The 9,930-nt window shown below is 39.8% G+C and overlaps 1 pseudogene; it reads right to left on the minus strand.

The window, feature by feature from the left end:
• Positions 1–552: 552 nt before the first annotated feature.
• On the minus strand, positions 553–9,481 carry LOC110320764 (annotated as a pseudogene).
• Positions 9,482–9,930: the final 449 nt, after the last annotated feature.

Here is a 9,930-nt window from a genome sequence, read left to right on the forward strand (position 1 = left end):
ATAAACATCTTATGGTCGATGAAATTTAGAGATAGCAAGTATTTTTTGTTTTAAGAACTAACAATGATGATTGAAATGTACTACTATGTTAAAATTATGAAGAATGGCAAAAGAGAGGGTAGTGAGGGTAAAGACTTAAGTTAGAAGCTCATCTACTGGGGGCTGGAGAGATGGCTCAGCGGTCAAGAGCATTGACTGCTCTTCTGAAGGTCCTGAGTTTAATTCCCAGCAACCACATGGTGGCTCAGAACCATCTGTAACGGGATCTGATGCCCTCTTCTGGGGTGTCTTAAGACAACTACGGTGTACTCACATACATAAAATAACTAAATCTTTAAAGAAAAAAAAAAAAGCTAGTCTACCACAAAACCAAAACAGCAGAAAGTATCTACAATAGGGAATGTATAAAACGCTCTGTAAGTACTTGTGTTAGTTATGGGAAGATTAGAAGTAAACATGGATTCAGACTCTGTGCTTCTTTTTATATCATCACACTGTAGCTCTTGTTCCTTAAAAAAATAGCTGTGGTTTAAAATCCTTTTTTTTTTTTTAGTCACAGCACTTTATTGAGGGGCGGGGCTCCGACATCTGCACAGCTACAACTGAATCTCCAGGTAAGCCCGCTTCTCCACCAGCATCACTTTGTATTTGAGCTTGAACTTGGCTCGTTCCCGGGGCTCGATCATATTTCTCTTCTGGAAGCTCTTGAACCTGTCTCGGAGAATGTGACCTTCTGGCTTCAGTGTCCTGAATGAGCCAGACAGCTCAGAGTTGAGCTGCACATCAATGTCAGGGGCCTGGTACTTGAGATGTCCCAGCCTTCGGGGCTTGTTAGCCTCTGCCAGTTGCCACATGAGCCGCTGCTCCCTCTGGCATGCCAGTTCTGCCAGCCTTCGGGCCACCTGGGTCTTGATCCCACGCAGCCTGAAGAGTTCTTGGTGCTGAAGCCGGGAGCAGCTTGTGAGCAGCCTTCTCCTGCCGCCGCTGCTGCTCCGTCTTCTTCTCCATCCTCTTCTCAGGAACAGCAGCACCAGTGGGTGAGGTCTCAGTGGTCCCATCACCAGCCTCTGGCTGCACCGCACAGCCTGGCTCATGCTCACCCTCACCATCAAACTCCTCCAGCAGGCCCTCACACTGCTCCCGAAACACTCCTGGGTGGCAGCTTGCTCTGAGGTGGTCAGGGCCAGCTGTTGCTCCAACTTTTCTGCCTCTTTCTCATGCTGCAGCTCCACCTTATGGGCCTCTTGAAGCAGGACCTGGTGATCTTCAAAGATTGGGTTGGCACCTGGGAAGGCTTGATGTGGAGGCGTGGTGGCTGCCTCATACCTTTCTTCTTGGCCTACTCCAGAAAAAAATGAATCCTGACCAATCAAAGGCTTGCCCAGAGGGTTGTCTGGGTTCCAGAGGGTATAGAAGGGCCTCTCGATGATGTCCTGGGCCTCAGGTTTGGCCTTTGGTGTGGGAGGGCTAAGGAGCCTGGCCTGTACCTTGCGCACATCCCTGGGCAGCTCGCCCTGCTTCTCCAGTTTCTCCCATAACTCCTCCTTTCGCCTGCGCTTCTTGGCATTAGGGATCTGATGTGCGAGGATGTCTTTGGGAGCAGGGATCTTAGACCTATTCTCAAGGGCAAGGTCAACCCGTAGGGGTTTCTGGAGGGTGACGCTATGACTTCTTCTGGACCCAGGTCCTCTTCTTTCTTGGTTCTTTTCTCTTGAACCCAGTGTCCACGAAGGAGCTTCTGCCAACAAGCCACCGGTCGTGCACTCCTGTAGCTGGATGTTTTCCAGGACCTGGTCGATGTCTAACCCTAGCGGCTCCTCAGGGAGCCTCCTCCAGCTTCTCACCACCCCTGTTACCACCCACAGCCATCTTCTGAAAGGAAGCTCTTAGTCGCTTAAACCCCAATCGGTTTAAAATTCTTATTGAGTGGAAATAATGAGTCCTTATCTGGCATAAGTTGAGCTTTGGCAAATATTGAGTTAGTAGTTTTTATAAGCTTTAAAACTATAAATTGAAACCATCCTCCTCCTGTCACTGAAGTATCAATAAATTGAAATATTTGTGGTTATTAAAACTTCTGACAGTCACATAAATGCCTTTACTCATTTTCCCCTGAAATTAACATTTATATAACTACACACTGAATTTCATTTATATACAATTTTTTTGTCTTCTCTCTTTGATCTTTTTATTTTTCTTATAAGATTTAGGAATCTAAATCTTCAAAATATTTGAAAAAATAATGAAATTAATAATACTGGGAAGTAATTAATTGGACATAATGAGTCCAACACTTTGCTAATTGCTTGACAGGGATTATGGTATTTGTTAGTTGCAGTAACTAGTGTCCTTGGGACTCCTCATGACCACTGTTTTAAATTAAAGACATCAAAGCTAATGAGGCAAAATAACTTGTTCCAGATGAATTCATTCATAGAGAGTAAATATTTACTAAGCTAACAGCATTATATATAAATGGGTCAAAACATACCCCAAAGAAGTACAGAATCTCAGTTCTTTTAAACTGTATACTTTAGTGACCAACTAAAATAAGAACATTAAAATAGGTACTTTATAAGATAATAAAAAAAATTTTAAAGGTAGGCACGCATAAAACAGATTGGTCAAATGAGCTTCACCATTTGTAAATTGTTAGTTTTCAAATTTTAAAATTAGGCTCTCTATATGGTGAAGTGGAAACTCCTGGTTTCTTTGGAGATGCAGTTGTGTCATGTGAGGTTTTCTAGAAACTGTCTAGAAAGAGGATGTTTTGCTGAGATCGGACATGTGGTGTTTTTCTGGAAGCTTTCTGGTAAAAGGGCATGTAAGGTTTTGCTGGAGTAGGAGCCTGAGAGGGCACATAATGTTTGTAAAGAATATAACTAACCCAACAGACTGTGGATTAGACTCTGTCATTGGGCCATCTTGCTTTCCTTTTCTGCCTGTTACAACTGCATAGAGAGAAACTCACCAAGGAACTTCTGGTGCAAGCTTCATGGTTTCTTCCAGATCAAGCGGATTCATATTTTGTGGTTGGTTAGTGATGTGGACTGTAGACAACAGAGATTGGAATTTCCCCAGGTCTAAACAGGTCTATGTCCCCTTTGTCCTATTAGCCATCTCCTCTCCTACTTTTGGATGGAGTTTGAAGCATTTCAGAACCCTTATTAAAATAGGTTATAAGAAGTATAAACCTACAATATTGTGTTTGTAAGGACTCTTGAAAAAGTCAGTTCTTCAGCAAAGAAAACTTAAAGGCAATACTAATCCAGGGGCTGATTGGAAAGGAGGCAGGGTTGTGGGCAAGGATTAAGTTGGGCCCAGAACAACTGTAAGGATTTTTACTTTTACCTCAATAGTAACAAGCAACCACTGATACTCTCAAATACTACAAGATATGATGCACTTAGTTCATGTGTGTATGTGTGTGTGTGTGTGTGTGTGTGTGCGTGCGTGTGTGTGTGTGTATGTGAAAGACAGACAGGGAGAGAGAGAGAGAGAGAGAGAGAGAGAGAGAGAGAGAGAGGCAGAGGTAGGAAGAAAGGAAGAAGTGATAGANAAATACTACAAGATATGATGCACTTAGTTCATGTGTGTATGTGTGTGTGTGTGTGTGTGTGTGTGCGTGCGTGTGTGTGTGTGTGTGTGTGAGAGAGAGAGAGAGAGAGAGAGAGAGAGAGAGAGAGAGGGGTCATTGTGCAGGCAGAGGTAGGAAGAAAGGAAGAAGTGATAGATCAGGATCAGATGAGATATATCAAAGGCATCATGGATAATTATGATGTGGGAAAAATAAAGGTATTTCTACCCAAGACAAATTAGAAGATTCTGATGGGTACTGGCAAGATGGGAGAGTAGAAAAAGCCCCTGATGGCCAAGTTTGATTTCTGGCTTACATGGTGTAAGGAGAGAGCTGATTCCCTAAAGTTGGCCTCTGATCTACAGAAGTGTGTGTGTGTGTGTGTGTGTGTGTGTGTGTGTGTTTGCATTTTATATAAACATATATCACACAGAGAAGAAAGACTGAGAGAGGGAAAGAGAATGAGAAATAAGAAAGTGATTTTTTAAATATCATGAAGTTAACAAATACTGAAAGTTCATGCTATGCAAAGATTTATAAAGACTTTTGCTTGAACCTAAACATTACAGGATACCAATCTCAAAATTTTGAATTTTACTATTGAGCACAGAATGTATTTTTACCCAATCCCAGTGAAGCAGTTACTTTTGAGAAGCTTACTTTGACAGAATAAAAAAGAATACTTTCTATTCTCTGGTAGCACTTGATTCTTCACCTTGAAATCAAGATGTGTTTCAAGATGATCCTTTTTGGGGGAGAACAATGATCAAAATGAGGAAATGAAAGACCTCCATAGGGAGCCCTCCCGACTCCAGTCTCAAGAAGGTGGCACCCAAAAACCACAAATAAACCATCTTGATGTAAAAACACGAGGTAGTTTAATGGTGGAGCTCTGGGCCGATGTGTACCTCACTCAGGAGGTAGAGACATCACCAGGTGGCTCGGAAGTTAGGGGTTTTTATAGAGGGAGGGGGAGGAGCTCAGGAGAATCAGTGCAGTTGTACACGATTGGCTCATTTAAACACACACACACACACACATTTGCAGAATGGTACATGCAAGTCAGCAGAACACCTGGTTAACATATGACTCCACACTATCAGCCCCAGGAATGTTTTAACAACGGCCTGTCTGGGCGTGCCCGGGCCTGTTCTACTTTGTCCTCTGCCTCAGGCCTCTGAGCTTACAAACAACTCTCTGGACATAAGTTACATGAATCCCAGGCCTTAAATTTCATTTCCCTTCAGAACAACTTAAAAGGAAGAATAAAGAGGTAATGTGCAGGATGTACTGCTCTGGGGTCTTTATGCCAGTTCCTGTTGATTTCAGAACTGCAGTGCCAAGTGAAAAGACTATTGTGGTAGATACTGTCAAGTAAGATGGTTCGTTTTCAGAAAGGTAGGCAGGTACTTCTTTCTAAGCAGGTAGAAAATTATCTATAGGACTTGCTAGCAACAGGTTAGACTATTTTTTTTAATCACGAATATCATAAATATATAAACTTTTTTGATGAAAACACACATAATATTATAATTCACTATTTCCAGGAAGATGATATATAATCAGTGAAGGTTAACTCTACAGAAATGCTTCTTTCCTATGAGCAATGTGGGAGAGCCAACAGGCAAGGGAACTCCCAGCTGCATTCTGTGTTTGCCTGTGTGCTACACTTACAATACTCTCCAGACATGCATTTTCTGTCTAAGAAAATCAGTCTTGTAGTCACGAGTGGCTTCTCTATTTTACTCTGTATCCATGGAGATTGAGAGGATGTTATTGACATATTTGGAGATGTGAATGGAACACGGCTTGATTATCACTTGTTTTGTTTTTCATTTTTTGTCCAAAGATGAGAATAATTCTAACTTGGACTTGATAGTATCAGCTTTTGTAGAATTATAATGCTTTCTTAAACATAATACAAGAGTTCTGAAGTACATATATGTCTCTGGTGTAGTAGTATTGAGAATGATGGTTATGACACCACTCAGACAAAGTCTCAAATTTGTACATGACTTCCATAAAAAAATATCGAAACTGTCAGACATGGGTTTAGTAAGAGCGACTCAGTAGATAGTGACTTCATGGTCCAACTAGTTGCTATATATAGATTAGTTCCTATTGCTATCCTATGAAGCTAAAATGTCCAGGTCTAATTCATTGGTCACAGTGATGGCCCCTTTTGAACTAGATAGGTGACCAAAGAAATCCAAAAGTCATGAATCAGAAAGAACTTGGCACAGGGTATGGTAGAGTTGGAAGAAATAATGAATGTTATGAAAAAGAAAATAATGAGGCTAGATTATATCCATGTATTAACATCAAAAACCAAATAAATTTAATAGACTAAAAATAATTAAATTGCATAGTAACAGGGCATAAAGAAGTAAGAACTTGCCGGGCAGCAGTGGTGGTGCATACCTTTAATCCCAGCACTTGGGAGGCAGAGACAGGCAGATTTCTGAGTTCAAGGCCAGTCTGGTCTACAAAGTGAGTTCCAGGACAGCCAGGGCTATATAGAGATACACTGTCTTGAAAAAACAAAAAACAAAAAACAAACAAACAAAAAAAACAACAACAACAAAAAAGTAAGAACTTAAAAATATGTCAGATGCATATCCTTAATCACTTGTGATTTGCAACATAGATTACAACATATCAAATAATTATTGTTATCAAATTTAATATGAGAAATAATTGTAATTGTATTTACAGTTCACAGTAAATATTCAATTTCTTAATGCAAGAGTATGTGCTATTTAATCCAGCAAAGCAAGTGTCCTTGCACTTGTGTAGGACGGGTTGTTTCAGTCTTGCCCTGGGTCCTGCGTATCATTTCGCTCTTATCTTGTAGAATCCGTTCGTATTTAGCACTGGAGGTAATTTTCCATCTCTGTAGTCTGATTATAAACTTCCCTTGCTACTTCCCAAATTGCACTGTTCCGTCTGTCAAAAACAGCTGGGCTGAGTGAGAGAATAATGCGAGTCGATTAAAAAGAAAAGTGCAGTCTGGAAATGTGAACTATTTGATTACACAAAAATAGAAAGTTTAAACTGGTCGTTTTCTAATCTTCTCCCGTCTTCTCTGAAGCAGCTTTTGATGGAAAGGTTAGTGGAAACATCAAATTTGTTGGTTCTGAATGGCATCTTTGCTGGGGAAACACATGTAATATTTTCTAAATGTGTTGTTAAGTAAACTGTGTCTGATTTCAGTGAAGTTATTTTGCTGTACAAGAGAGATGCCACACAGATACTCAAGCACTGAACTTAAGTCTTTTCAATATCAAACCGCTTCTATGTTAGTTTGTTAGTCGTATAAAAATGGTAAACAAACAATTCTAAAATTACTGAATTTGGATCCCAAAGTGTGAAGTGTTTTATGTATCCAAATTGCTCATTCCCTTATGTTAGTAAGGAAAAACTATTGAAAAACTCATTTCCTATAATTAGTTTCTTAGGATCAGAAGTAAATTAAAATGCATAATAGATATACTGCCTATGCTCTTTTGGTTATAAAATTGCTTTTTTCTTTCTTTCATTTTTTTTTTTTTTTTAAAGGCAGGCTATTGCTATTCCGGGCCGGGCTTAAACTAACTAACTTACAGTCCTGCCTGAAGAGTTACAGCCATGTGGCACCGTGCTGAACTCAGATGGGACAGTTTTGGAGTTTATGTTAATGGCTTCCAAGTATAACAGCAACATGTCCCTCAAAGGACTGGGTAATATGAAAAAAATTATACAAATAGAAACCACATATGATGCATACAAGAAAAGGGAAACAGAAATAAGAGAAACTGAAGTCTGAGGTCAGTAATGCTAACTTTAGTAAATATCAGTTCCTCTATTAAAAGGACTCATTCATATTGACAAGGTGAGAAATTGGTCTAAGGTAACATGTAAGTAGATGAAGCAATCCCTTCAGCATTATCTTGCAGTGACAGAGTTTATAACACCAGTAAGTGCATGCCACTCATGAAATTTCATCAGCCAGATGATATAACGTGCAAATGTACGTTGCACAGGTTTGTGACTCGAGTAACCAGTTTCGTTGTAGGACTGCTTTCCCTGAGGGAAGCAGGGTCTGAAAGGATTTAATGTTCAAGTACCTTATTAAGGTGGGGTTTCGTAAGGCAAAATTGGACAGAGAGACCAGGTTAGACTCAGGCCAAATAGGGATTAAATGGCTTCTTGGAGCTCTTTGTACAAAAGTGGGTTTTACAGTTTGACATAAGCCAGTGGCTGCCTATGGACTGAACCTAATGTCATAACAGGGGAGAATGAATTTCTAAAGTCTCTAAAGCTGAAATTGGCTGGCAGTACTTCCTCCATGAGGGACAGTAAGATATTCAGTAAAATCAACATATGCAGTCAAGACCACTTTCACTCAGACCATGTCTCCTTCAGTAAATCATTGTTCCTATTTGAGTTTATATCTATGTGTAGGCTTAAATTTCTCAAAACCTACTTTAATTAGGGTTTTAAAACACTTCAACCTTCCTTCTAGCCCACTGACCAGGGGTAGCAAAAGAAGATGGTTAAGAGGACAAGGGGGATGTGGACTTGTTTAGAAATATTTCTTGGGGGTAGATCCAAACATGAATCAGTAGTAACAGTTCAGTCCAACCAGTAAGCATCAAACAGGAATCAGTAGCAAGGGCTGGATCCAGAAGAAAAGGGAGTCTCTGCTGAATGGGCATGAGTCTGCTAAAGTGGCAAGAAGCAGTAAGAATACCATGAGAAGTTCTTTGGTGCTTTCCTCTCTATGAATTGATAACAAGCAAAGATCGACAAAGACCCCAAAGCATTTCAAGGCCAACCAATGCAAGAGCATCATACACAGTCTACCGGGATAAACTTATACCCTTTCCAAACACCGTGTGCTCTCTCAAGCATCTGCTCCAGCCAACCACCACATGCGCTCTCACCACACAGCTTCCAGAGAAACACCACATGTCTGTTCTCAGAAAAACACCCTAAGACGGAAAAACATCACATGACACAACTGAGTCTCCAAAGGAACCAGATTTCTACTTCATTATAGTCTCGTGCTTTCTTGATGTACTTCCCAAAGTGGAATAAAGTTGGAGATGGTTTTAGTTTAATGTACTTGTCTCATTTATGTTGAAACATTAGAGTTTTATGTACTAGAAGAGATTTTCCAAGTTTCATATATATATATATATATATTAATTGATGTCCACCTTGATTGATGTCCCCCTTGAATGATGTACAACCAGGCAATTCTTCAAGTGGGTAAAAACAAAGACACTAATGTTCTTCTTTAATGAGTTACTTAATTATGTTTTTCTGACAGAAAGAAGGGGAAGTAAAAAGGGTTACATACCTGGATTATTTGATTGTAGTTTGGTTAATGTAGTCTTGAATTACATAAAGCTGTGCATGAGCCCCTGCTTCTGCTGAATTTATTTAGGCCATGGAGTGAATTGGCCGCAGGCTCGTCTGTCCTTATCTTTAAGGATATGTGAAAAACTCAGTAATGTTTTGAGAAATCAGGCAGAATAGAGCAGTAAAGGCCTTTTACAGGAAAACTTCATCTAGATAGAAAAATAGAATCTCCTGGCTAGCCACAACCCTAAGAAGGGTCTTTTAAAATCATGCTAAGGAAAGGGAAGAAGCATCCCATTCCTTTGATGAGATACTATAATTTTCCTTTTCAGAATTTCGGATCCTGTCACTTTCCCTGTGAGCTAAACTACTGTGAGAAGCTTGGCTGTACCCAGGTTTCTGTGACCCATGAAACTTGCCCTTTTTGATTTCTGTGTTTCCTTCTTTTGGATTCTGTCCGGATCCTAAATGTGCTTTTTTTCCTGATATTTTGGGCTTCTATACTCTTCGATACTCTTCTATAAAGCCTCCATCTCCACCATAGGATTGCTTGTCCATCATGCACATGTCTGAACTCCATGACGACTTCCACAGAAGGATTTCTTTTGCCTTCTCGAAACCTACTGGCCCTGTTTTTTTTGTTTTTTTTTTTACTTTAAACTCTACTACAGTTGTCCTACAGTTCCATTTGAGTCCATTCTTAAATAAACTAATGAGACAGGAACCCTAAGAGGGAATCTGAGTTTCCTCTGTATCAGATATATTTTCATCCTCCAAAATTATGACCCTGGAATTTTGAAAGCCAGAAAAGAAGACAGGTAGGCAATGTAGCAGTAAAGAGAATAATCAAAAAGAAAGATAAGGACATCTTGAGGGGACAGTAATAATTAATCTTTCTGACTGTGTGATAATATATCATTATATAAATACTTAAATTATTACCACAATTCTTTAAAACATCCTGGAGCCCTACGACTTTAAAAGTTGAAAAAATAATTAATCAAAAA

The sequence above is a fragment of the Mus pahari genome, chromosome 4, assembly GCF_900095145.1.
Source record: "Mus pahari chromosome 4, PAHARI_EIJ_v1.1, whole genome shotgun sequence".
In the NCBI taxonomy this organism is placed as follows: domain Eukaryota; kingdom Metazoa; phylum Chordata; class Mammalia; order Rodentia; family Muridae; genus Mus; species Mus pahari.